Source organism: Garra rufa, chromosome 1 (genome assembly GCF_049309525.1).
Source record: "Garra rufa chromosome 1, GarRuf1.0, whole genome shotgun sequence".
In the NCBI taxonomy this organism is placed as follows: domain Eukaryota; kingdom Metazoa; phylum Chordata; class Actinopteri; order Cypriniformes; family Cyprinidae; genus Garra; species Garra rufa.
The window spans coordinates 80,154,028-80,180,583 of NC_133361.1; the positions used below are offsets into that span (position 1 = coordinate 80,154,028).

General features: G+C 40.0%; 2 long non-coding RNA genes and 7 other non-coding genes across 9 annotated transcripts; 1 reads left to right on the plus strand and 8 right to left on the minus strand.

Annotated features, from left to right (window-relative positions):
• The first annotated feature begins 3,678 nt into the window (after positions 1 to 3,678).
• On the plus strand, positions 3,679 to 3,752 carry trnat-cgu (transfer RNA threonine (anticodon CGU)). The gene has a single exon. It is a non-coding gene; the product is annotated as a tRNA-Thr (tRNA).
• Positions 3,753 to 5,618: 1,866 nt separating this feature from the next.
• Positions 5,619 to 5,694, minus strand: trnal-uag (transfer RNA leucine (anticodon UAG)). The gene has a single exon. It is a non-coding gene; the product is annotated as a tRNA-Leu (tRNA).
• Positions 5,695 to 6,743: 1,049 nt separating this feature from the next.
• On the minus strand, positions 6,744 to 6,825 carry trnal-aag (transfer RNA leucine (anticodon AAG)). Its single transcript has one exon. It is a non-coding gene; the product is annotated as a tRNA-Leu (tRNA).
• A 1,125-nt stretch (positions 6,826 to 7,950) lies between these two features.
• Positions 7,951 to 8,032, minus strand: trnal-uag (transfer RNA leucine (anticodon UAG)). Its single transcript has one exon. It is a non-coding gene; the product is annotated as a tRNA-Leu (tRNA).
• Positions 8,033 to 9,084: 1,052 nt separating this feature from the next.
• trnal-aag (transfer RNA leucine (anticodon AAG)) lies at positions 9,085 to 9,166 on the minus strand. Its single transcript has one exon. It is a non-coding gene; the product is annotated as a tRNA-Leu (tRNA).
• Positions 9,167 to 10,254: 1,088 nt separating this feature from the next.
• On the minus strand, positions 10,255 to 10,336 carry trnal-uag (transfer RNA leucine (anticodon UAG)). Its single transcript has one exon. It is a non-coding gene; the product is annotated as a tRNA-Leu (tRNA).
• Positions 10,337 to 11,385: 1,049 nt separating this feature from the next.
• trnal-aag (transfer RNA leucine (anticodon AAG)) lies at positions 11,386 to 11,467 on the minus strand. The gene has a single exon. It is a non-coding gene; the product is annotated as a tRNA-Leu (tRNA).
• Positions 11,468 to 22,158: 10,691 nt separating this feature from the next.
• LOC141326644 (uncharacterized) lies at positions 22,159 to 22,804 on the minus strand. Its single transcript, XR_012354004.1, has 2 exons — positions 22,701 to 22,804; positions 22,159 to 22,598 (listed from the first exon to the last, which is right to left on the minus strand). It is a non-coding gene; the product is annotated as an uncharacterized lncRNA (long non-coding RNA).
• A 2,470-nt stretch (positions 22,805 to 25,274) lies between these two features.
• LOC141335672 (uncharacterized) lies at positions 25,275 to 25,808 on the minus strand. The gene is made up of 3 exons (XR_012355619.1): positions 25,731 to 25,808; positions 25,589 to 25,622; positions 25,275 to 25,439 (listed from the first exon to the last, which is right to left on the minus strand). It is a non-coding gene; the product is annotated as an uncharacterized lncRNA (long non-coding RNA).
• Positions 25,809 to 26,556: the final 748 nt, after the last annotated feature.

Below are 26,556 nucleotides of genomic sequence, written 5' to 3' on the forward strand. Positions count from 1 at the left end.
CACACACAGGGATAAATACAATCAAAAAGTCAAAACGTAATTGGCATAATTGTCAGGCGTTAAAAATAAATAGCCCTAACCAGGTATTGAAATAATAATAACCTATAATAAGAATAAATAATAAGTGATTTAGAGCTATCTACTTTTTTCTTTATTGTGAATCGCTTAACCTAAATAACTTTATATATGCTATTTGGCATATATTTAGCAAATATTGTGAACTACAATTATGCCAATAAAGTTTTGACTTTATGATTGTATTAATGCCCGTGTGTGGCCATACGATTTACAAATGGAACGTGAATGATTCACTCGACAATGAAACACTATATAGGTTATAATTAGACTAAAAATGAATATATGCCATATAGTATAATCAAAGCTTTCATGGCATGTCAGCATTTATCATTTAGATTCGGAATGTTAAGATATCGAAATTAAGGGGGACATACTGAATATAAACGAATAATACATTTATTACAGAAAAAAAGGATCAATTAATGGATAAGACTTAAGGATGCATAAAATGTTTCTTGCAGGGCTATTTAATTTGAAGTACTTATATGTAATAAATTCTTGATAAACTTTTGAATGCTGTCTACATCGCGCACAGACATTCGCATATACAGCATTGCCTATTGTTAATATATAACTTAATATTGCATTAATTTCTATAACAATTAATAAAAACATTTCTTAACTCAAAATAAAAAATATTAATAAACCTATCTCTGATAATCCTGGGGTATGGTTACGCAGGTTTGTTTATGCATTAAACATAAGGATGTCGTTACCTCGACAAAATAATCTTGTGGCCACGACATAATATGACATTCCCAGGAATTAATATCTCGTGGCAATGACAAGTAATATGACGTTCCTACGAATTCATTTGTGTGGCCACGACAAACATAAGTGAACCGAAGGTGTCCCCTCCAGGTTACCATACCTTTTAGTTTGCAGCAATGTTTTCAGCCTGCTCCAGTCCAGTGCGTTACATGACTGCCCCCTACTGATCATGTCTTTCCTATGTCATTGTATTTTCCGTGTTCCTTTGGAATACACCGGCGTCACGCGAGACCACTTTACTTCCCGCGCGCATTTTAAATGGCCAGATCTGTATGTTGAATACAGATCTTAAAATTTTAGCAAAGGTTTTAGCAAATAGGTTAAAAGAAGTAATGCCAAGTATAATTAATACAAATCAAGGATATGGGGTTAAAGGCAGGGATATTGCGGATATTACAATGAGTATACGAGATAAAATATGGTATATGAAAGAAAAAAAAGAAGAAGGATATGTAATCAGTTTAGATTTTGAGAAAGCTTTTGATAGGGTCGAGCACAGGTATTTATTTGACATTTTAAAGACTTTTGGTTTTGGGGAGAATTTTTTTAAATGGATTGGAATTTTATATAAAGGTGCACTAACAAAAATAAAATGTAATGTTTTTTTTAATAGAATGTTTTAAAATCACAAGATCAATTAGGCAGGGTTGTCCGCTTTCAGCGCTTTTATATTCCTTAGTATCTGAACCTTTAGGACTGGCTATAAAACAAAAAGGAATTGAAGGATTAGAAATTGAAAGAAGTAAGGCTGAGGGAAAAGTATTTCAATATGCTGATGATACGACAATAATTGTAAAGGGAAAAGAGAGTGTTAAAGAAGTAATGAATGTGGTAAAAGAGTATTGTAGAGGGTCGGGAAGCAAAGTAAATGAGGACAAAACTGTGTATATGAGATTTGGTAAAGCAACGGTTTTAACGGATTGATTTAATTTCAAGGAAGTTGAGGAAATGAGGATTTTAGGAATTTTAATGGGAAAGAATGAATGGAAAGTAAGAGATGAAATGTGGGAGCAGCTTGTAACAGATATAGAGAGGAGATAAAATTTTGGGAGATTGAGAACACTAAATTTGAAGGGGAAGGTTTTAATATTGAATGTTTTAATGGTTTCTAAACTCTGGTATGTTTTATATGTATCTGAAATACCTTTATGGACGGAACAGAGGTTGAAGAAATGTTTTCTTGACTTTTTATGGGAGGGAAAGCCAGCAAGAATTGCATATAATACAATATTAGGGATGGTAGAGAGGGGTGGCTAAGGACTGATGGATGTAGAACAGAGAAAAAATGCTTTAAGGGTGACAATAGTGAAAAAATACCTGCAAGAGGAGAACAAAAGTGAGTGGAAGAAAACAATGAAATACTTTTTAAACAAATGTGGTGATTTTAACATGGGGGATGGAATTTTATGGATGAAAACAAAAATTTGGATGACAGAAGGTTTACCAGAGTTTTACAGAGAAATTTTTAGTGACTGGGGGAAGTTTTTAGCAAACATTGAGTACAATCCACACGGGAGAGAAAACATTTTAAATCAACCTCTGTTCTTAAATAACAACATTTTAAAACAAGAGAAAGAAATATTTTTTAAGAAATGGATGGGAGTGGGGATAACCAGGTTGAGAGATATTTTATATGAGTTAAAAGAGGGGTTTTTACCAACACAATACATTGAGCAAAAGAAGAATATAGTAAAAAAGAAATTACGAACAATTATGAAACCATAAAAAATGCAATACCAAAAGAGTGGATTAAAAGGATTGACAGTATGGAAGAATTGCAAACAGAGAACATCTATGTAAAATTGGGGGAGAAAATGTTTGATTTTAAAGAATGTACTGTAAAAATGTTGTATTGTGGTTTTAGGGATAGTGTTTTTAAAGAACCAATTGTAAATAAGTATTGGGTGCAAAAATTCAAAGATTTAAAAGAAGATTTTACATGGAGAAACATGAGTGGAAGATGTGTGGAGACAAAATTGGAATGTTTGGAATATTTTATAAGACATAAAGTGTTTTTTACTGAGGTTATTTTAAAGAAAATAGGGATGGAACAAAACGCAATGTGTAAAGTGTGCCAGGAGAAAGAGGAGGGGATTTTACATATGTTTTTATATTGTAAAGAATTGGAGGCCTTTTCAAACAAATGTAAATGTGTAATTAGGGATTTGACTGTGGAGTGGGATGAAAATGTAATTGGCTGGAACAGAGTGGTGATGTTGGGGTGGGAAAAGAAGTGTAAAAACAAAAAGTTTATAAATCTGTGGGTAAAGTTGATGAAAAGTGCAATATGGGAAAGAAGAACTGTGGCTAAAAACGAAAAAACTGTGTTGGATGTTTGGAACATCCTTAAAAGGAAAACTGAAGTGTACATGGGAAGACTGTATGTGCATTTTAATTGTGAAAATAATTTAGATGCTTTTTATCATGTTTTTACTCCACACGTTTGTTCTGTCTTAAAAGATTTGATGTGGAAACTGCCAGAATTTGAAAGAGATTTCTGAATGTATATATAGAGAATGTGATATGAAAATGTTTTGTTTAATGGAAAACTTTTAATCTTATTGTATTTTAATGTTTGAAATTTCTAAAAAAAAAAAAAATGGATACCCCATTGGACTTCTAGACTGCCAGATGAGGCCATTCAAGGTTGTGGGTTTGAGTCCCACCAGAGTTGTGGCTTTTGGCTTTCTGGTAACTCTCAAACTGTGCAGTGTTGCCCTCAGGCAGTAGAAATTTGTAGACAATCTATTTTAAGCGTACCAGCACCTGGCCCGCCTCTGGATGTTTTGACACTCTGAGTCACCCTCCCGACAGCCTTGCATGGGGTTTGGCGCTGTGGCTTAGTTGGTTAAAGCGCCTGTCTCGTAAACAGAAGATCCTGGATTCAAATCCCAGCGGTGCCTTGGGCTTCGTTCCAGCGCGAGCTTTTTCCAAAAGCGACCTGCAAACAGGGATAGCGAGTGGCGAGTGGCCTTAAAGCTGTCCAGCATCCGGTCAGCCAACCCCTTGCCTCTTCTCTGGGAGCCTGGATCGTCTGAGTCGGGCGAATGTGTGGCCAGGCTAGTCTAGTAAACAGGAGATCCTGCGTTTGAATCCCAGTGATGCCTTTTGTTGCACGCCACAATACAGCAGAGCTCGTGCTTTACCAAAAAACGGACGGATGAAAGGGGACACAGAGGAGCTTGAGGACAGCGGGCGGATTCTCCTGCAACATAACCCTCTCACCTGCTTTTGAAGAGTAGCATTCAGGCTAACTTTACCCATCAAGGAGGTGCCGTGGCTTAGCTGGTCAAATCCCCTGTCTTGTAAATAGGCGATCCTGGGTTCGAATCCCAGCGGTGCCTTTCCACTGGTGGCTGTCTCTGGCCTCGCTGTTGGATGGGAGACCCTGACAACATTCTATGTTTTTGAACCGTGCCTCAATTGTGCAAAGACCTGGGGCCCCATGTATCAACGCTGTGTACGCACAAAAACTTTGCGTACGCCAGATTTCACGCTCACGTTTGGATTTACTAATGATGAAATGAATGTGAGAATGTGCGTTGATCTGCGCCAACTTCATGTCTGGCGTAAGTGTATTTCTTGTGCGTGTTTGTTTTATTTCCCTTGGCGACTCCTAGAGGCAATAATGTTAAATTGCACACTACAACGTAATGCACCAACACATGTGGAAAAACTTTGCTAGTAATTTATAATTGATAAAATGGGTTAATTGACACAATATTTTTCTACCAATTATGTGATTTAGAATATATAAAAGCATTTGCAAATGAATACAACCCTTGCAATGGCAGAGTTGGCCTTATTAGAGGACATTGTCAATGGCCGAATCCGGCATCATTACATCATGTAATTTACAAGCATCAGCAAATTCAGCAAATAGCCATAAAATCAAAATAGAAATTCCTTATTATATTTAGCTGAAAAGGATCACTCGGTTGCTTTGTGTCAAACTAAATCACATTATGTCAGCATCACTCCGTGTGGTGATGCATTATATGAACCTTTATAGACATAGGCCTACTTTAAGACAACGTTGCACTTATTCAAACAAAGACGAAGACGTTCATCTGCTTCCGCTCTATGACTCTGACTGATGTGCTGAAACGTAAGTTGCCGCTGTTCTCCTCTTACCTGCAACTTTACATCGGACCATTTCTTTTTTAATTCTTTCACAGTGCGATGATCAGACCCCAATGCCTTAACCACGTCAGCTAAACTCTCCCACTCTATTTTTTCCTTTTTATTTTTTTTACAAACTTGCAAATAACAGTTTTTCTCCGGTCTACCTCCGATAGGAGCACCTTCAATTCAAATTCTGTGAAGTTTCTCTTGCTTGCTTTTTCATTTGGTTTTGCCAAAGTGGAGTCATTATCATATTTATACGGGGAGGAGGCAGGGATGGGTTTTGCGCTCGTGCATGTGCGCTCAATTTCACGTTAAATCGGATGTACAAAGAGATTATGCGTGGAATTCTTATTATTATTTACTATTTTTATTTTTGGTCTATTTATGCTTACATATGTGTATTTTTCTTATTCAAAATTTTTATTGTCTGTGCGTCTCTGAGTACTGGAAGCTAAAAACACTGAAACAAATTCCTTGTATGCGCAAGCATACTTCGCAAAAAAACTCTTTCTGATTCCAAAACTCCTGTTCTACTCCTGGTGGCCCCCGTCCTGCGGAGTGGAGGTCCATCTCTAAATTTGGATGAGCATGCAGCGTCACTTCTCCAGTTGCAGCCTGAGGAGCTTTCCAAAAGACTTCCCTGGCAGCGGTGGGAATCGAACCCCCGAAGAGACTGGAGCCTAAATCCAGCGCCTTAGACCACTCGGCCACGCTACCCTGGGATTTGCGCTTTTGTGGGCCGTTTTCTGCCCTCTTCCCCCACCCCAAAGATAGAGAGAACGTCGGCCGCCGGACCTTCTTTGCAAAGCCTCTGGAATGCGGGCAAAGAACTTTTTTTTTTTTTGGGTATGCACAATAGCCTTCCAAAACTCTGTCTTGGCAGCAGTGGGATTCAAACCCACACCCCCGAAGAGACTGGAGCCTTAATCCAGCGCCTTATGCTACGTTCACACCAAACGCGAATACGCGTCTAAATTCGCGCCTGCCGCTTCTATTTATACGCGTGACCACTTTGTGTTCATTCACCCGTCAAGAGCGAAATGGACGCGCATAAAACAAAAGTTTGAAGCGAAATTTACGCACGTCAGGTGCGTCAGAGGCGAAAGTTTCAAAAAGTTTCGAACCCCGTTGGTAGCCATCTTTTTACAAGATGTCTGTTGTTGATCGCTCATTTATCGAGAGTGTCACTGCTCTGTATTTGCTCTGGAGAGCAGAACAGCGGTGTAGGGATCATCGTCGCTGTATTTGGGTTGCGCTTTGCCACAAGCTGATGCCTTGAAATTCGCCGCCGTAAAGGCATCCTTAATACAGGGTATGCAGTCCTACTTCTGGTGGCCCCCTTCCTGTGGAGTGGAGGTCCATCTATGATCAAGCACACCTGAATCCGCTAATCAAGGCTTTTGGGGCTTATGTGAAAACGATAGCCAGCTGTGTTGCATTTAAAATCAAAATGATCAGGCAGCTGTTATTTCACCCAAAACTTTCCATGAGTGACATTGGCTGTCTCCATTCTTGTAGACTACTCATTGTTTTTCATTAATATAATTTTCAAATTCGTTGAATTGTTTGTTTGTTTTTTATTGCACCTCTCCTATGATTGTAAATTATTGGTGTGCCTCTGTTGGAATGGAGCAGAGGCTGGGACAAGCTTCCAGCACTGACTTTGCTAAATGGCAAAGAATGCGAAAGCGGCTAAGTTTGGATGAGCATGCAGCGTCACTTCTCCAGTCGCTTCGCAGCCTCAGGAGCTTTACAAAAAGTTTCCCTGGCAGCGGTGGGATTCGAACCCACGCCCCCGAAGAGACTGGAGCCTTAATCCAGCGCCTTAGACCGCTCGGCCACGCTACCTTGTCATGGTGTGTTCCACGGGTCTTTACGACAGGTCAAACGGCCTCCCTAATACTGACTCTGCGGAACGGCTGCAGTCTATTCCTGTTTGCGTAAAACAAGCCCGCTCCCAAGCGGGTTAGAGGGCCTCCCTGCCTTGGTTAAACTGGCTGCTGGCAGCAATGGGGTTTGAAACAACGCCCCCGAGGAGTCTGGAGCCTAACTCAAACGCCTTAAACCACTCGGCCACGCTACCCTGGAATGTGCTACCCTGGAATGTTCACCTTCATGGGCCCTTTTCTCCCCACCCCAAAGATAGAGAAAACGTCGGCCGCCGGACCTTCTTTGCAAAGCCTCTGGAGTGCGGGCAAAAAAACGTTTTTTTTTTTTTTTTTGTGTAGGCACAATAGCCTTCCGAAACTCTGTCTTGGCAGTAGTGGGACTCAAACTCACACCCCCGAAGATACTGGAGCCTTAATCCAGAGCCTTAGACCACTCGGCCACGCTACCCTGGCACATTCACCCTCGTGGTCCCTTTTTTTTTCTTGTCGCGCTTCGCTGCAAGCTGATGCCTTGTAATTCGCCGCCGTAAAGGCATCCTTTATACAGGGGTATGCAGTCCTACTCCTGGTGGCCCCCTTCCTGTAGAGTGGAGGTCAGCATCAAGCAGCTCCTGATTGGTTAACGCGGCGTGAATTGACACAGAAGTTCAGATTTTTCACCTCGGGTAGCAGACGCGAATTCTTGTCAGACGCGTGATTCACAAAAAAGCACAATTCGCCCTTAACGCACCTAACGCGCCAGACGCTCAATTCGCGCCATTCGCGCAGATGAGGCGAATTCGCGTCTACCGCGCCGCGCCTCATTCGCGCCGCAAGAACTCCAGGCGCGTGTTAACGCGTTTTACCATTGACTTAACATTGAAATCACTCGGACCAGACGCATATTCCCGTTTGGTGTGAATGTAGCATTAGACCGCGCGGCCATGCTACCTCGTCGGGTTGCGCTCCAAGGGTCTCTTCCACAAGTGGAACGGCCTCCCTAATACTTACTCTGCAGAACTGCTGCAGTCTAATCCTGTTTGCGTGAAATAATCCCGATGCCAAGCGGGTTAGAGGACCTCCCTGCCTTGGTTAAAATGGCTATTGGCAGCGATGGGATTCGAACCCTCACCCCCGAAGAGACTGGAGCCTAAATCCAGCGCCTTAGACCACTCGGCCACGCTACCCTGGGATTTGCGCTTTTGTGGGCCGTTTTCTGCCCTCTTCCCCCACCCCAAAGATAGAGAGAACGTCGGCCGCCGGACCTTCTTTGCAAAGCCTCTGGAATGCGGGCAAAGAACTTTTTTTTTTTTTTTGGGTATGCACAATAGCCTTCCAAAACTCTGTCTTGGCAGCAGTGGGATTCAAACCCACACCCCCGAAGAGACTGGAGCCTTAATCCAGCGCCTTATGCTACGTTCACACCAAACGCGAATACGCGTCTAAATTCGCGCCTGCCGCTTCTATTTATACGCGTGACCACTTTGTGTTCATTCACCCGTCAAGAGCGAAATGGACGCGCATAAAAACAAAAGTTTGAAGCGAAATTTACGCACGTCAGGTGCGTCAGAGGCGAAAGTTTCAAAAAGTTTCGAACCCCGTTGGTAGCCATCTTTTTACAAGATGTCTGTTGTTGATCGCTCATTTATCGAGAGTGTCACTGCTCTGTATTTGCTCTGGAGAGCAGAACAGCGGTGTAGGGATCATCGTCGCTGTATTTGGGTTGCGCTTTGCCACAAGCTGATGCCTTGAAATTCGCCGCCGTAAAGGCATCCTTAATACAGGGTATGCAGTCCTACTTCTGGTGGCCCCCTTCCTGTGGAGTGGAGGTCCATCTATGATCAAGCACACCTGAATCCGCTAATCAAGGCTTTTGGGGCTTATGTGAAAACGATAGCCAGCTGTGTTGCATTTAAAATCAAAATGATCAGGCAGCTGTTATTTCACCCAAAACTTTCCATGAGTGACATTGGCTGTCTCCATTCTTGTAGACTACTCATTGTTTTTCATTAATATAATTTTCAAATTCGTTGAATTGTTTGTTTGTTTTTTATTGCACCTCTCCTATGATTGTAAATTATTGGTGTGCCTCTGTTGGAATGGAGCAGAGGCTGGGACAAGCTTCCAGCACTGACTTTGCTAAATGGCAAAGAATGCGAAAGCGGCTAAGTTTGGATGAGCATGCAGCGTCACTTCTCCAGTCGCTTCGCAGCCTCAGGAGCTTTACAAAAAATTTCCCTGGCAGCGGTGGGATTCGAACCCACGCCCCCAAAGAGACTGGAGCCTTAATCCAGCGCCTTAGACCGCTCGGCCACGCTACCTTGTCATGGTGTGTTCCACGGGTCTTTACGACAGGTCAAACGGCCTCCCTAATACTGACTCTGCGGAACGGCTGCAGTCTATTCCTGTTTGCGTAAAACAAGCTCGCTCCCAAGCGGGTTAGAGGGCCTCCCTGCCTTGGTTAAACTGGCTGCTGGCAGCAATGGGGTTTGAAACAACGCCCCCGAGGAGTCTGGAGCCTAACTCAAACGCCTTAAACCACTCGGCCACGCTACCCTGGAATGTGCTACCCTGGAATGTTCACCTTCATGGGCCCTTTTCTCCCCACCCCAAAGATAGAGAAAACGTCGGCCGCCGGACCTTCTTTGCAAAGCCTCTGGAGTGCGGGCAAAAAAACGTTTTTTTTTTTTTTTTTTTTTTTTATGTAGGCACAATAGCCTTCCGAAACTCTGTCTTGGCAGTAGTGGGACTCAAACTCACACCCCCGAAGATACTGGAGCCTTAATCCAGAGCCTTAGACCACTCGGCCACGCTACCCTGGCACATTCACCCTCGTGGTCCCTTTTTTTTTCTTGTCGCGCTTCGCTGCAAGCTGATGCCTTGTAATTCGCCGCCGTAAAGGCATCCTTTATACAGGGGTATGCAGTCCTACTCCTGGTGGCCCCCTTCCTGTAGAGTGGAGGTCAGCATCAAGCAGCTCCTGATTGGTTAACGCAGCGTGAATTGACACAGAAGTTCAGATTTTTCACCTCGGGTAGCAGACGCGAATTCTTGTCAGACGCGTGATTCACAAAAAAGCACAATTCGCGCTTAACGCACCTAACGCGCCAGACGCTCAATTCGCGCCATTCGCGCCGCAAGAACTCCAGGCGCGTGTTAACGCGTTTTACCATTGACTTAACATTGAAATCACTCGGACCAGACGCATATTCCCGTTTGGTGTGAATGTAGCATTAGACCGCGCGGCCATGCTACCTCGTCGGGTTGCGCTCCAAGGGTCTCTTCCACAGGTGGAACGGCCTCCCTAATACTTACTCTGCAGAACTGCTGCAGTCTAATCCTGTTTGCGTGAAATAATCCCGATGCCAAGCGGGTTAGAGGACCTCCCTGCCTTGGTTAAAATGGCTGCTGGCAGCGATGGGATTCGAACCCACGCCCCCGAAGAGACTGGAGCCTAAATCCAGCGCCTTAGACCACTCGGCCACGCTACCCTGGGATTTGTGCTTTTGTGGGCCGTTTTCTGCCCTCTTCCCCCACCCCAAAGATAGAGAGAACGTCGGCCGCCGGACCTTCTTTGCAAAGCCTCTGGACTGCGGGCAAAGAACTTTTTTTTTTTTTGGGTATGCACAATAGCCTTCCAAAACTCTGTCTTGGCAGCAGTGGGATTCAAACCCACACCCCCGAAGAGACTGGAGCCTTAATCCAGCGCCTTATGCTACGTTCACACCAAACGCGAATACGCGTCTAAATTCGCGCCTGCCGCTTCTATTTATACGCGTGACCACTTTGTGTTCATTCACCCGTCAAGAGCGAAATGGACGCGCATAAAAACAAAAGTTTGAAGCGAAATTTACGCACGTCAGGTGCGTCAGAGGCGAAAGTTTCAAAAAGTTTCGAACCCCGTTGGTAGCCATCTTTTTACAAGATGTCTGTTGTTGATCGCTCATTTATCGAGAGTGTCACTGCTCTGTATTTGCTCTGGAGAGCAGAACAGCGGTGTAGGGATCATCGTCGCTATATTTGGGTTGCGCTTTGCCACAAGCTGATGCCTTGAAATTCGCCGCCGTAAAGGCATCCTTAATACAGGGTATGCAGTCCTACTTCTGGTGGCCCCCTTCCTGTGGAGTGGAGGTCCATCTATGATCAAGCACACCTGAATCCGCTAATCAAGGCTTTTGGGGCTTATGTGAAAACGATAGCCAGCTGTGTTGCATTTAAAATCAAAATGATCAGGCAGCTGTTATTTCACCCAAAACTTTCCATGAGTGACATGGCTGTCTCCATTCTTGTAGACTACTCATTGTTTTTCATTAATATAATTTTCAAATTCGTTGAATTGTTTGTTTGTTTTTTATTGCACCTCTCCTATGATTGTAAATTATTGGTGTGCCTCTGTTGGAATGGAGCAGAGGCTGGGACAAGCTTCCAGCACTGACTTTGCTAAATGGCAAAGAATGCGAAAGCGGCTAAGTTTGGATGAGCATGCAGCGTCACTTCTCCAGTCGCTTCGCAGCCTCAGGAGCTTTACAAAAAATTTCCCTGGCAGCGATGGGATTCGAATCCACGCCCCCAAAGAGACTGGAGCCTTAATCCAGCGCCTTAGACCGCTCGGCCACGCTACCTTGTCATAGTGTGTTCCACGGGTCTTTACGACAGGTCAAACGGACTCCCTAATACTGACTCTGCGGAACGGCTGCAGTCTATTCCTGTTTGCGTAAAACAAGCCCGCTCCCAAGCGGGTTAGAGGGCCTCCCTGCCTTGGTTAAACTGGCTGCTGGCAGCAATGGGGTTTGAAACAACGCCCCCGAGGAGTCTGGAGCCTAACTCAAATGCCTTAAACCACTCGGCCACGCTACCCTGGAATGTGCTACCCTGGAATGTTCACCTTCATGGGCCCTTTTCTCCCCACCCCAAAGATAGAGAAAACGTCGGCCGCCGGACCTTCTTTGCAAAGCCTCTGGAGTGCGGGCAAAAAAACGTTTTTTTTTTTTTTTTTTTTTTTTGTGTAGGCACAATAGCCTTCCAAAACTCTGTCTTGGCAGTAGTGGGACTCAAACTCACACCCCCGAAGATACTGGAGCCTTAATCCAGAGCCTTAGACCACTCGGCCACGCTACCCTGGCACATTCACCCTCGTGGTCCCTTTTTTTTTCTTGTCGCGCTTCGCTGCAAGCTGATGCCTTGTAATTCGCCGCCGTAAAGGCATCCTTTATACAGGGGTATGCAGTCCTACTCCTGGTGGCCCCCTTCCTGTAGAGTGGAGGTCAGCATCAAGCAGCTCCTGATTGGTTAACGCGGCGTGAATTGACACAGAAGTTCAGATTTTTCACCTCGGGTAGCAGACGCGAATTCTTGTCAGACGCGTGATTCACAAAAAAGCACAATTCGCCCTTAACGCACCTAACGCGCCAGACGCTCAATTCGCGCCATTCGCGCAGATGAGGCGAATTCGCGTCTACCGCGCCGCGCCTCATTCGCGCCGCAAGAACTCCAGGCGCGTGTTAACGCGTTTTACCATTGACTTAACATTGAAATCACTCGGACCAGACGCATATTCCCGTTTGGTGTGAATGTAGCATTAGACCGCGCGGCCATGCTACCTCGTCGGGTTGCGCTCCAAGGGTCTCTTCCACAGGTGGAACGGCCTCCCTAATACTTACTCTGCAGAACTGCTGCAGTCTAATCCTGTTTGCGTGAAATAATCCCGATGCCAAGCGGGTTAGAGGACCTCCCTGCCTTGGTTAAAATGGCTGTTGGCAGCGATGGAATCAAGGCTTTTGGGGCTTATGTGAAAACGATAGCCAGCTGTGTTGCATTTAAAATCAAAATGATCAGGCAGCTGTTATTTCACCCAAAACTTTCCATGAGTGACATTGGCTGTCTCCATTCTTGTAGACTACTCATTGTTTTTCATTAATATAATTTTCAAATTCGTTGAATTGTTTGTTTGTTTTTTATTGCACCTCTCCTATGATTGTAAATTATTGGTGTGCCTCTGTTGGAATGGAGCAGAGGCTGGGACAAGCTTCCAGCACTGACTTTGCTAAATGGCAAAGAATGCGAAAGCGGCTAAGTTTGGATGAGCATGCAGCGTCACTTCTCCAGTCGCTTCGCAGCCTCAGGAGCTTTACAAAAAATTTCCCTGGCAGCGATGGGATTCGAACCCACGCCCCCAAAGAGACTGGAGCCTTAATCCAGCGCCTTATTTTTTATTTTTTATTTTTTTTTTTTATTGAAAAAATTCCATAATACAGTTATCAAGCATGTGTTTCACAGTAGAAATCTTAAAGACATAAATGATTAAACACGCATTAAAATACTTAACATTGTCAGCAATAAAGTAATAAATAATGCCTTAGAATCAAAAACTAATCATATATATGAATGCAAATACAAACAGTAAAGAACATCAAAAATACAAAACAATATTGCTTTCCACACAGATCGTTATTCACTCTCGGAAAGGAGTAACCCAGCTCGTCATCACGTGTTGCGAGACAAAACAGTACTTAAGAAGAGAAACATTCTCCAAACTTTTTTAAAATTGCACATCTATTCCATTCTCATCTAAAGTTACACATACATCATTAGTAAAAACATTGTAAAAGAACCCCATTTGATCTTCTTGCTTAAAATAATAAAACAGGCATTGTACATATTTTTCGACTTTTCTTTTAAAAACATACCATAAATCCATTATCCATTTTTCCTTCTTTGCCACCACTCTCCTTTCCCATATAGCACTCTTAATTAACATTATCAAAAGGTTGATGACCATTTTGTTCTTGTTCTTTCTTTGTATTCCCAACATTAGAATCCTGCCCCAGTCCATCTCCTCTCCATCCTCCCCTTTCAACCTTAAAATCATTTTCTTACATTTCTCATTAAAATCATCCAGTTTTATACAATGTAAAAACAGATGTAAAAAACCCTCCTCCTCCTCATTACACACTTTACATACAGCACTTGATTCCATACCAATTTTGTTTAAAATAACGTCAGTAAAAATCACTTTATGCCTAATTAAGAACTCTAAATTTTCCAGCTTTGTCTGTATCATTTTCCCTTTCATGTTTCCCCAAATATCACATTCCTTCACACCCTTGTACTTATCCATCCAGTAATTGTTGACCACTGGTTTTTTAAAGACCCCCTCTCTAAAAACACTATAAAAATCTTTCACCTGACATTTATTAAAATCAAATTGTTTTTCTCCCAATCCCACATATATTTCATTTTGTTGCTCTCCGTCCTCCTTATTTTCGATTCCCTCTATCCATTCTTTCGGTATCGATCTCTTGATCATTTCATATTTATTAGTTTCTTCCTGTCTGCTGTACTCCTCCTTTGCTTCCTCCATTGCGTCTAAAACCACTTGTACGGGTAGAAATCCTTCTTTAACTTCATATAAAATGTCCCTCACTTTTAAAATTCCCGCCTCCCACCATTTCTTAAAAAACAACTGCCTCCCCTGATTTAAAATACTCTGATTTAAAAAAAGAGGCTGATTTAAAATGTTTTCCCTACCCCTCGGAATAAAATGCACACTTGATAAAAACTTTCCCCATGCTCCCAGCAGTTCCCTATAAAAATCCGGCATCCTCTCAGTCATCCATAATTTAGTCTTCATCCATAAAATATTCCTTCCCAGATTAAATTTACTGCCTTTATTTAAAAAGTACTCCATAGTTCCCTTCCATCCTGCTGTGTGTGATTTGTCTAAAAACTTTTTTACCAATTTTACCCTCAGTGCGTTCTTTCTATGTTCAATGTCAATTAATCCCATTCCTCCCTTCTCTCCCTCCCCTATTAAAGTATTGTGTGCTATTCTTGGGGGCTTCCCATTCCATAAAAACTCTGAAAAACATTTCTTCAGCCTCTTTTCCGCCCATAATGGCATTGGGTTTACATATAAAATGTACCATAAATTTGACACCATTAAAACATTAATAATTAAAACTTTCCCCTTCAAAGTCAGCGTTCTTAATTTCCAAAAAATCAATCTCCTTTCAATCCCCCCTATCACTTCCTCCCACATTGTTTCGCCTGCTTTTCGCTCATCCCGCCCCATATGTACCCCTAAAATCTTTATGTCCCTTGATTCCTTAAAATTAAAATGCTCTGTTAGAACCTGTGCCCCTCCAAACCTCATATACACTGTCTTCTCTTCATTCACTTTTGCCCCTGATCCTCTACAATAATTCTGTACAATCTCCATAGCTTTTATTACACTTTCCAGATCTTTTAACATTAGCGTTGTATCATCTGCATATTGAAAAATTTTACTCTCTTCTCCCTCCAACCGTATCCCTTTTACGCCTTTATCCTGCTCCATTGCCAGCCCTAGAGGCTCTGCTACCAAAGAGTATAGTAGGGCTGACAATGGGCATCCCTGTCTTATGGATCTTGTTAATTTAAAAGCTTGTGTTAAAAACCCATTGCACTTTATTTTTGTCATAGCTCCCTTGTATAAAATTTTCACCCATTTTATAAAATTCTCACCAAACCCAAACCCTTTTAAGATATCAAATAAAAACTGGTGTTCTACTCTGTCAAAAGCTTTTTCAAAATCCAAGCTTATAATAAAACCATTCATATTTTTTTCGTTAATATATCTTATTGCATCCTTTATACTTATAGTTGTGTCCGCTATATCCCTTCCCTTCACTCCATATACTTGGTTAGTCTTTATTATTTTCGGCATAACTTCTTTTAATCTGTTTGCTAAAATCTTTGATAATATTTTTAAATCTGTATTCAGCATAGTGATTGGTCTGAAATTTTTTAGGTCTGTTTTATCTCCCTTTTTCTTATAAATTATTCTCATTAACCCCATTCCCATTCTAGTGCTTAATTCTCCTTTACTAAAAACATCATCATAAACATCCTTTAAAATGTCAATCAAAACTTCTTTAAAAGCTATATAAAATTCACTCCCTAAGCCATCAATCCCTGGACTTTTTTTCCTATTTAACTCACTTATTGCATTTTCTATTTCTTCTTTCCTTATCTCCATTTCACATTCCTTTTTATCCTCCTCCCCTACCTTCGCTTTTAGCTGTCCCAATAATTCCTGCTTTTCCTCCTCCCGCACCCCCTCAGCACTAAACAATCCCTCGTAATATTCTTTCACTACATATAATATTCCCTCATTGTCCCCTACCACCACCCCGTCTTTCCTTCTTATCTCCTTAATCATCCCCGCCTTTGCTCTACTTCTTTCTAAATTAAAGAAAAATTTTGTACATTTTTCACCCTCCATTGTGTATTTCGCCTTACTTCTTAGCCTCGCCCCCTCGTATTTTCCCTCCTCCATTTCCTTCAACCTGCCTTCTAATTCTTTTATTTTTTGTATATCTTTATCACATTTATTTAGTTCTTCTTCCAATTTTTCTTTAATTTTTTTCTCATTATACCTCTTGCTTTTTTGTATTATTTTGCAGTATTTTATCGTAAATTTTTTAATTAAAAACTTCACATTCTCCCACCATATTCTGATATCTTCTCCATGCATCCCATTTCCTTTTTCTTTCTCAATAATCTCCTTAATACGTAAAACGTAATCTTCATTTTTTAAAATCTCTGTGTTTAAAACCCATACCCCTGGCCCTCTTTTCAATGACCCCCAATCTATTTTAACCAAAACTAGCTTATGGTCACTCAGACTTGTTTCTTCATACTTAATATCCCTAATAAAATCCTCAATATTTCTTGTACATAAAATAAAATCAATTCTTGATCTACAAATAAAGTTCCCCACCAACTGTCTTCTTGAGAATTCTTTCTTTTTCTCATTTCTTTCTCTCCACACGTCAATGCAATTGTTTTCTTCCATTAAAAGTTTCAGCTCCTTTCTACCCACATCCGACTTAAAAACCATTCCCTCCCCCAAATCCAATTTACTAAAAACTGTATTAAAATCCCCCAATAAGATGACCTCATTATGCTTCTTTAAAAAAGCCCTTAAGACATTAAAAAACTCCTTCTTTTCTTTATCTTCTGTTGGTGCATGTACGTTAACTATTATCACAGTCTTCTCATCATACTTCAGTTCAATAGCCATACACTTCCCCTCACCATCCTTATATATTATTTTACCAAGGATCCCTCTATTTTCTTTAATTAGAAAAGCAACCCCTCTCCCCATTCTCCCATCACCATTATTATATAGAATCTCCCCTCCCCATCTTTCCCTTATCTTATTCATAAAATCATCCCTCCAATTTGTTTCTTGTAGTAAAATCAGGTCTTCCCCTTTACACATTTCCACCACCTTTTCAAATTTTCTAACATTCAAAAGTCCCCTCGCATTAAAAGTGACAGTCTTTAAAAGCATTAGACATATAAAAACATTTAAAATACCCATAAAATTAGTCCATGTCCTCCAACCCTGTCAAAACTTCAAATTTGTTCTTACTTTCAATCTTGGTTTCCTTCAACACCTTCTTTCTTGCAGTCTCTATGTTTGGTACAACCCTTAGAGATCTCCTTCGCTTCGGTACCTTTGTGTGTGCTTCTTTTGTTTCCTCTTGTTCCTTTTCCGCTCCCAGTTCTTTGCTCCTCTGCTCCTCATCCTCCCAATTGTCCCAATCCTGTGGTAGACCTTCCAAATTCACCATTTGCGAGCATAAATTAATTTCCTGCTGTGCCTCGCTCAAATCCTCATTTCTTTGTTCCTTTCTCTCTGCGTTATTTAAAATGCTTTGCAAACTGTCAGTTAAAACCATTTGTGTCCATTCTTCACCCTCATTACGTGTTTCCATTCTTTGATCGTTGCAATCATCCCTCTGTTCCGACCCTGTTTCTTCTCGTATGTTAAGTTCCTCTTCCCGTTGTCCGCTGTCTCCCCCATGCATCTGTCCGCTCACCTGCCGTTCTCCTCCGCTCTGCATCCAACATTCACATTTATCCAATGCCAGTTTGCAATCCGGGCACATCACAGCATTGCAGTTTCTCGCAAAATGGCCCCTCTCCCCACATTTAAAGCACGTAAAGGCAGGGCAATCTTTAACCACATGGTCCGGGCTCATGCACAGTCGACAGGTTTTAACCTGGTGACTGTGCATCACCCGGAAATATTGTGGACCCTCCGCCGTCTCAATTTTTGTGCTGTACGGGAGAGAGGGCACCTCCCTCGGAAACCGTGTTTTGACGAACCTCGTCCCATCTTCAATGTTCGTGCCCGGATATACTCTTCTTTTAATTTTTGAGATAGGGGAAACCCCCCATCCCTCTAGTTTATTTAAAATCTCTCTATCGTCCAGGTAAGCTGGCAGATGCATGAAGGAGACAACGTAGTCTCTGTTCTGCAGCCTTTTTACTTCACAGTCCGTTCCATTAATCGTTATGCCATCCATTAAAAACTCTGTCTCTTCTTCACTCTCCAATGTCACTTCATATTCCTTATTCTGTTTAGGTCTTACCGCCAATATTTTTCCTTCCCCAATCCGTTCCGAAATTGCTTTGATAATATCCATCGCTCTTAAATCCTTCAGTCCTTCCACATCAATTGTAACCGTCGCTTCTTTCAAGTATTCCCTCTCTTTCCTTGCCTCTTTATCCATTTGAAATCTTTCTCGTTGCCGTTGTCCTTGTCCATTGTCATTTCCTTGCCGTGTTTCGTCCGCCATATCCAGTTCCTTTGCCGTTTTATCCATCCGTAAAAAGAAAACTCACGCCCAAAAATCCCCCCCAAACAGCGATCGCTGCTGGGAGGAATAAACTACAAAAAATAAATGAAAAACTATACAAAAAAACACTAAAACTTAAACAAACAAAACGAAAATAAACACAGAATGAAGGAGAGCCTTTCTCTCCAAACTGCTGCCAACCACTTCCTGTTGCTCTCTAGCGCCTCAGAGATAGAGAGAACGTCGGCCGCCGGACCTTCTTTGCAAAGCCTCTGGAATGCGGGCAAAGAACTTTTTTTTTTTTTTGGGCACTGTCGAAAGCAGCAGCCAGTTCGGGAAAGTGGGAGACTGGACTTTATTTTTATAATGAATTTTAATAATATAGCTGGTAAATTTCTACAGTCTTTCAGGTTTTATATTGTTGTAGAAACTAATAATCAAGACAACTGAGGCTCTTGATGTGATTTGTAATTAATATAGCCAGTGGCTTCAAAAGACTTCGTGTGTGCCTGGAAACTAATGAGAGTAGGACATGAGCGATATCATGTGAGGTGGTGTTCAAACTGAAACAAACTGGGTACCCGGCTGGTTTGCTGCCAAAGATGTAGGCGAGCTCGCTTCCATTCAAATATATGGAATATGGAATCAAATAGCCACCAAGCTAGGATGCGCGGATGTATAGCGAGAAGCTTCCCATATCAAAAGAGGCTTACTTATAATTTTTTGAGGTCTTACATTTGGGGACAGAAAGACAAGAATCGCGATAGGGCTGGATAAATCTAAGCGGCAATGATGTCATTGAATAAATATGCACACTGCACGTTTTAAAGTCTAATGCTGGAGGGATGTCTTTATATGAATGTATCTGAAGGGAACCGACTGTCCTCACAAACGTGTTGTTGGCATTTTCATTTCATGTCTGATAAAACTGCGTTAATGCTGCTTTGCTTACAGCTGGTACTAGGGAAACCGTAATAGTGACAGAGCATGAATTTGCACGTCCAAATTTTCAGCTGTTTTTAGTCCGATTATTGTAAATATCTACCAATGTTTTTATGCAGCAAACACATAAAGTTCTAAATGTGAAAGAAGTAAATGTGCTTTCTAAAAATCTAAACAATTAAGACAGTTATACTTATGTTTTAAATAAATATAATACATTATATGCTTGATTTATCCCTTTTAATGGTATAAAGGCTGAAATGCCATTGTATAAGATTTTTTGCTTTTGTGAAAACATGTATCTGAATTGTAAATCATGTCATTTTATGGCTTAATATGTTACCGTACATCGTCCAACCCCGCTCATACTGTTTAACTTGAGCAGCTCTTAAAAAGGGTCATAAATTGCCTTAAATTGATATTTAAAAATTCTTTAGATACACTGCAAATAGTGAAATAAAATTAATTCATTGATATTTGATCATATTTGTGTATTAAAAAAAAATTTGATTGACATTTAGACTCGACTCTTATCTAATTTTCTATATTTAAAAAAGCTTTTCTTTTAGTTCACCGTGAAATAAGCGCAGGAAGTTTGTTTGTTTTGTCTTTGTTCATTTGTTTTGGCACCACACACATAACTACTTATGCTCCTACATATTTCCAATTTGAGTTTATGTTAAACTTGGATATTCACTTGGTTTATATAGTAATATATATTTGAAATATCCATGCATATTGTTTTATTAGAAATCTGCTGCATTAGGAGTCTTACAGTTTTAGTGGTCAGTTACTAACTATGTCATTGTATCCTTACCAGGTGATTTGATTGTGTCAAGCACACTGGATGAAGGTATGTAAAAACAATTGCAATTGTTGTGGGGAAGGTGGGCAAATGTTAGATTGTATCAATTAGTTTATAGATCAGACAAAATGTTATTTTGGGGGCAGAGATTCTGCTCTTTCACTAATAAATGTGTTGGCAGCCCAGTGCAAAATGTGGAATAAAAGACAAAGTTACCTGATTACCTGTAGACAAATTTACTGATTTTCGAGATAAAACTGTCAGAATAAAAATTGGATTTACCTGATTGCCAGATTAAAGGTAGTCTAAATTATTTATTTTTTTAAATCCTTCAATTTCTTAGCTTCCTGTACAGTCATAAGGTCCTGAACTCTCGGAACGATGATGATTTACAATATCCTCTGTAATATTTGACTGATCTCCATACGCTCTTGTATAATTTGTGCAAAACAGAAGCTGAGCCCATGCCTATAACTTGGCATCACACCGAAACTCCCAGCTGACTTCTGCCCTAACCAAAGACAATCATCATTTTCATGTACCTGATTACGTTTCCAACGAGGAGTTGCTGGCTGATGATTGACTGTCTGAAATGGAGGAAGCAACGGGAGCAGGAGAGCGACGCAACACGTCAAACACAGTACACTTGTTAATTTGTATCCCATGCAGCAGGTGAAGGTGTTTGTGTCATGTTTGTTGTACATCCTCCTTTGGCACTAACAAGTTTATCACAGGTGTTGCACGGTGCGAATCCATCCTTTTCCATCCATACACTAAAATATTACAATACATCTTGAACTATTGTTAAACAAGCCCTTTTGTTAAGTTGAATAATTAATACCAGGGGCCTCATTTATAAAGACTTGCGTAGAAACCATCCTTGATTTTATCTAAGAACTTTTTTGATTTGATCGTAAGAGCGATTCAGAGAAAACGAACGTACCACGAAATCCATGCGTGCACCAGTCATTTGGTTATAAATCACAAATGATCGTGGAATTGTGTGCAGCTGAATGTTCCGCCGTCGAAACGCCCCTGCTTAATTAATTAACATAAAATGAGCTCATTCCTAAAGCAAAAACTCTGTGACAATGGCAAGTAAAAAGCAGCGCAATAAATCAAATTATAGTGAGGCTGAACTATCTGCAATACCAGGCATTTCAACAAGGAAACGGTCGTACGCCAAGCTGGAATCTGACGTGGAGTTAAGTACTTTTCCACGTCAAAGACGGTTTTTATAAATCTGTACTTTGACGTGGATTTGATCGTACGAACACTCTAAGATCAAATCAGTGTGTAAGAAAGTTTTATAAATGAGGCCCCAGATGTTGTTTGAATAATATGAGCATTGTTGCAGAGTATAAAGGATTAGAGCTGCAACTAAAAATAACATTCATTGTTTTTTTCAATTACTTAGTTTTTGATGGTAAAATGTTTCCCGAAGCCCAAATGTGTTGTTTTAAAGATGAATTGATTATTAAAAATCTACTAAACAAATCTGTAATGAATTGAGTAATGCACTGTAAACCCAGATAAGTTCTACTAACTCAAAAAAATTGAGGCAACTGATTGCCGCTATTTTTTTAAGTTTGCAAACTTAAATATCATCGGTAAGCATATAGCTACTTACTTTGAGTACCTGTAAATTATAAATAAACATCAAATTAAATCAAAATATATATTTAGTGTTTTGTTTATCTTTACTTTAGTGCAACTCAAAGTTTCGAGTACTGACAACTTTAATTATTTCACTTAGTTTAAGGAACTTTAAGTGCTATCAAATTAAATTATATAATTTACTTAACTTAAATTGTAGTAGTAATGTTACTTAAATATTTTGTGGCAACTGATTGCCTTGTTTTTTTTAAGTTTCCTGTACTCAAATATCTACGTTTTACAACTTAACATTACAAATTACAAATCTGAAATCATTAAACAAAGTACAAAAATTTATTATAAAACATGAGACATTAAAACAGTTCTTTGCAATAAAAAGGCACAAATAAAATACATTGAAATATTACCTAAACAGCCATTATGCCGACAAAAACTGTGACAACAGTTCTGTGCAACAATAAAGGCACACCTGGTCAAAGATAATAAATTAAAATATTACCTTAATAAATACAAAACAGGATTAAGCGTTCTTGTTTCTTGTGTTGGCCATCTCTTTTGGATATGTGAAAACCAATGCAAAAATTAAGCCAAACATCAAAAGTAAAGCATCAAAGAGTCTCTGAAGGTTTGTAATGACAACTTCATTCTCAACGATGATCGAAATCTTCTCTGGATTGTACTGAACAGCAATGTCTGGGAGTTCACAGACTCTATCTCAACTAATCAATCAACATCTGGCTCTTCAGAATCATCTTCAATCTGGATGTAAAAAGTATTGAAACACAATTACCAAATGCTATATTACCAGTTAAAAAAATGCTGAAATATAATCCTAAGAAATATGCAGAATAAGTGACTTACCGTGCATGTTTTAAAGAATTTTGAGGTGTCTTCTCTCAGATTCACAGGAAGTGCACAGAGCACTGTTGTTCGCCTTTTGTGTACATCATGTTGATCCTTAAAGTTCACATTGAAAACAATGTTAAAAGTGGAACACACATTTTAGCCAGCACAAAACCAAACAATGCTAACTTGACATGGAATGAATGCCAAAAAGTTGATCAAGGCATAGATAAAACAAGTGATCACGGTAAGAGCCCTGACTCTTAAAGGGATACACCCAAAAACAAAAATTGTGTCATCATTTACTCACCTTTAAGTTGTTCCAAATCTGTATAAATGTCTTTGTTCTGATTAACACAGAGAAAGATATTTGGAAGAACGTTTATAACCAAACAATTATTGGACCCCATTGACTACCAACATTCTTCCAAATATCTTCCTCTGTGTTCATCCAAACAAAGCAAGTTATACAGATTTGGAACAACGAGCGAGTAATTTATGACATAATTTTCATTTTTCGGTGAACTATCCCTTTAAAAAGGACACAAACACACATCAGAAGTTTTTTTTTATGTATTCTAAACTAACTGTTCTCAAACCTGTCCTGGAGGAACCCCTGCCCTGCAAATTTTGTATGTCTCCCTCATCTACACACATGATTGTTGTAGAGACTGCAAGAACTAAATTGGGTGCGTCTGATTAGGGAGATATACAAAATGTGTAGAGCAGGGGGTCCTCCAGGACAGGTTTGAGAACCACTGTTCTTAATGAAATACCAAAACAATTCTGACAAAGGTTTACTCATCACTTAGTACATGATAAATCCAAGTCAAAGTTAGACTTATATATTTAGATCAAGTGATATTATTCAGTATATACAGTCGAAACAATCTCTGTTAAAGCATTAAACAACAATAATACCAAGATAATACCTTTAAGTCATGAACCCGAAGAAATTCAGCAAGTGCATCAGCAGTTTTTCCAGTCTTCGCTGCTCTCTGTCGATGTAAACTCATCAAGCGAAAACTGTGGGGGTCTAGCTCTGCGTAAAATGTGTTTGTCAGATTCTGGTTGGTAATGCGATGAAATTCAGCGCACACCTGAAACAGAAGACAAGAAAAGCACGTCACAATCCGACTGAAAATATTAAATACCTTTTTTAAACACACAATTAAATTATACCTGTGATTCCAAATGTAGAGCTGGCCAGCGCCCTAGGATCTCTTTCACTGGTGATGGACTGGTAATGATCTCAATAATTCATTCCTTGAATTGTTGATCTCATTCCTCCGTAATGCAAATGTCATCTGCATCTTTCTTGACCAGAAAAAAATAATTTAAATGAAACCTAAACTTTAGATGCAATAAATAAACATTCAGTAGCACATTTTTTTTGTTTGTTACAAATTTGTATATTCTGTAATAGAATTATATTTGCAAGAATGTGTGTCTCACCTTAGGAACTGCAATAGGAACAACGTGGACGCAATAGGCCTGTGAAGTTTGAACTACTTTTATGCATCAAAAGGTTGAAGAAATGATACCACAAAGAAAACGAATTTTCATTAAATGATCTGCAGCTGTCTCCACCTATACAAAAATACACACATTTTCAGAAAGGCCAAACTGTAAGACTGCATATGTACTGCATCATTTAATATCCTTTTTTTTTTAAAACAATCTTTTAAAACAAAAGACAACCTTATTTTAAATTGTTTACATTTCAACAGGCAGTGACAATGCTAAAACATATAGGGCTAATTCAAATGAAATAACATTTAACTTTAAATTTTGTGAAAAATCAGTGAGGCAAATTTTCATTACCACTTTTTTAATGTTAGTCTAATAAGATTAACGTTATATTTACAAGAACGTTCTTGTCTCACCTTAGGACCCGCGCGGATTTGCTGGAACAACATGGACTCGACAGGCCTATTAGGTTTAGATGACTTTTTTCACCGAATCGTCGAAGAAAACTACCCGTAACACAAAGAAAACAGATTGAACACGTATTTTCATAAAATAACCTACAGCTTACTTTACGTATAGAAAAATACACGACTTAGGTGGAAAACCTAACGTGGCTGGATGGTGTGAGTGTAGCCAATACCAACTATAAATAGGCGGCAACATTATTTGAAACATCTGAATGCTTGCATATGTTTGTTGCCATCCAAATTAAAACATACCTATATTTGAAATGCTGTCGAATCCAACTGCCCTGAGAGCGCGAACTTCTGTGCATCTTTTTGAAACACGTCTGAGTGCACGTTTAGCGATGACGTCACTTTTTGGTAAAAACCGCCACTAGAGGGCGTATGTTTGACATTAAAATATTTGATTATGGTTGAATCTATTTTTCAAGTTCCCTAAACTCTTAACTTTAGTGTAGTTGTAAAAACTCAAATAAAACATTACTGTTAATTTAAATCTCTGATAGATGTTGAATAAACTGAAAAATAATAGTTAGCTAAACTTTTTGGCACATTTTGAGTACCAGGTACTTTCCATTATAAGTTAGTTATACTGTTTGGGTTTACAGTGTGGAACAAAGCTTTATTCAGACATATTGGTATTTTAGTCTTTCTCTAGAGATGCTCTCGCTGGCTCTTTGGTCTCTGAGGATGAAGAGACCGCAGCAACACCTGGTCCAGATGAGACAAAGGGCAGGTGGAGTGATGGAGGGTCTCATCCATGGCACTAGACCATTTCCAGGATGCTGCTGAGGATTTCTCTTTTCTCACTGCACACACCAGTCTGCAGCAGATATTTCAGATCATACAAAGATGCACAAATATAATTATTATATATTATTGCATTAAAGATCTCTGTATTAGAAGTAACAAAATTACCAAACTTTATATTAAGTTTCGGATTTTGTTTTTCCCCAAAAATGCTGCTGTCACCTTTCCTTTCAGGTCCTGCTCCACCGCAAAATATCTGCAACAAAGGCACAGAAATCTAGAATCAGAAAAGTGCTTAAAGTTTTTTTAATATTATTAATAAACTGCAACTTAAGGTTTAAATAGATGTCTGTAGTGTACTCACTCAAAGCCTTTGATGGCAGCACTGCTTCATCAGTCACTCTGCACCAGACAAGCACACTTGTCTCATCTGTCCCTGTAACATCCAACAAGATTCAGTTCCCTCTGATTCTGTGCTCAATACTACATTTATGAGGTAGCTGTTGTGTTCATTGGTTTATCATCAAATTCAAATGCTCCTGAATTTATCAACAGTACTATTAGACAAATGAAATAGATAACTCATGTTTAGTTACTATATGTACATGTGTTTATTTACATTAATGTAAAGCAGTGTTGACAACAGTGAACTCTACATAAACTCACATAACGTCCATCACTCATTTAGATGTCTGTTTGGTGTTGTGATGTGCTCATTTAATTCTCTTAGAACATGTTCCTGTCAGTTGTTAAACATTTAGTAATCATCTTTGAGATGTCTATGGTCGCTATACGTAATAAAACGTGTTTTACAGCGAAATCACAAATATACTTTAACGTAACACGTCTTGACACCTTATGCAAATCAGCAGTTTACGATACAGCTCAACTAATACGATTTTCAGACAGAGAACCGTGTTTTGGTTTGTAATACTCACATTTGTAAACACTCTCGTTGCGGTTCCCAATCACGTTCGATAATGACGTTTTGGCCTCCTGTGGCCTCCTGGGATTGAAAAGTATCCATCAGATGAACACTTCAGAATCTGGGCTGAAGCAGTAGGACATCCGGGGATTTCTCGCCTACTCTTTTATGAATACTGAGGTTTCGAACGTACTTCTTTCTTCACGTCCTCATTTTCCCTACTATATAGTAGGTAAGTAGGCATATTCGAACGCACTTTAAGTAG